This window comes from Mastomys coucha, unplaced genomic scaffold, assembly GCF_008632895.1.
Source record: "Mastomys coucha isolate ucsf_1 unplaced genomic scaffold, UCSF_Mcou_1 pScaffold21, whole genome shotgun sequence".
Classification (NCBI taxonomy): domain Eukaryota; kingdom Metazoa; phylum Chordata; class Mammalia; order Rodentia; family Muridae; genus Mastomys; species Mastomys coucha.
In genome coordinates, this window is record NW_022196904.1 from 174,972,430 (window position 1) to 174,973,497 (window position 1,068).

At 43.4% G+C, this 1,068-nt stretch overlaps 1 pseudogene; it reads left to right on the forward strand.

Annotated features, from left to right (window-relative positions):
- Positions 1 to 393: 393 nt before the first annotated feature.
- The window catches only part of LOC116101177, a 7,099-nt pseudogene continuing 6,424 nt past the window's right edge, over positions 394 to 1,068 (forward strand).

Here is a 1,068-nt window from a genome sequence, read left to right on the forward strand (position 1 = left end):
ACATATATATATATATATATATATATATTAATGTGTTTTGATGTAGCAGCCGCAGGTAAAGGTGGGAGGTGAGCCCAATGGATTCTGGGAACATGGTAACTGTTGCCCTGGCAACAGGTCTGTGGGCCTGCCCATGCATTGCCACAGGCTTCGGATGCCCTGATGCTAACATACCTCCCTTTTTGACATTATAAAGAGAAGGAAAGAAAAAGGGAAGGGGAAGCCGATGGTGAAAAGGGAACGAGGGCATCGTGTCTCTTAAGATACTTCCTGCTGTCTAGGGGCGTTGTCAATGCGGGGGGGGGGGGGGTAGCTGGCTTTTACCATCGGGATCCACTTGGTAAACTTTCCCATCAGGTTTCTCTGTGGACAGTGGCTCATCTGTGGACAGCGTCTGGTAATCCTGTAACAGGAGCTGATTGATAGTTTGGTTAGAAATTTTTTGTATTTGTCATTGAAGAAATGTAGAGACAAGATTAATGAGGCAGGGAGCAAATAATAACACCAGGAAGATGACTAGGAGAGGAGTTACAAACAGGAGTATCCACTTCCATATGGGGTTTTTGAAAATCTCAGAACTGGAGGTCTCATGGTCCCTGAAATTTTTTACGTCTGACTATAGTTCCTGGATTTTATTTCTTACTATCCCAGATTGGTTGACGTAGAAGCAGCATTCTTCTTGGAGGAACAGGCAAAGACCACCTTCTTAAGCTGTCAGGATATCTAGTCCCCGTGTGTTCTGAAGCACCACAGCTGCCAAAGAATCGACCAACAACTCTTGTCTCCCACCTGGAATCCCACGGGTCTTGTATGTAGAAAAAAAGTGTCTTGCGATGTTGATAGAAGAAATGATTGATCCGTGATCCTAGCATATGTATTTGACAAGACCAATATGGGCAGCCCCCATATTTGTCTAGCCATTTTCTACAATAATCTTTTGTCTGAAAAAGAGAAAGCAAGTATAGAGATCATAATATTTAGATAGGATTACAGATACTGAAATGATAGCAATTTGGATTGGTTCCTGGCATCCGGCTATGGAGCAGTTTCCTGACCCTATTTGGAAAG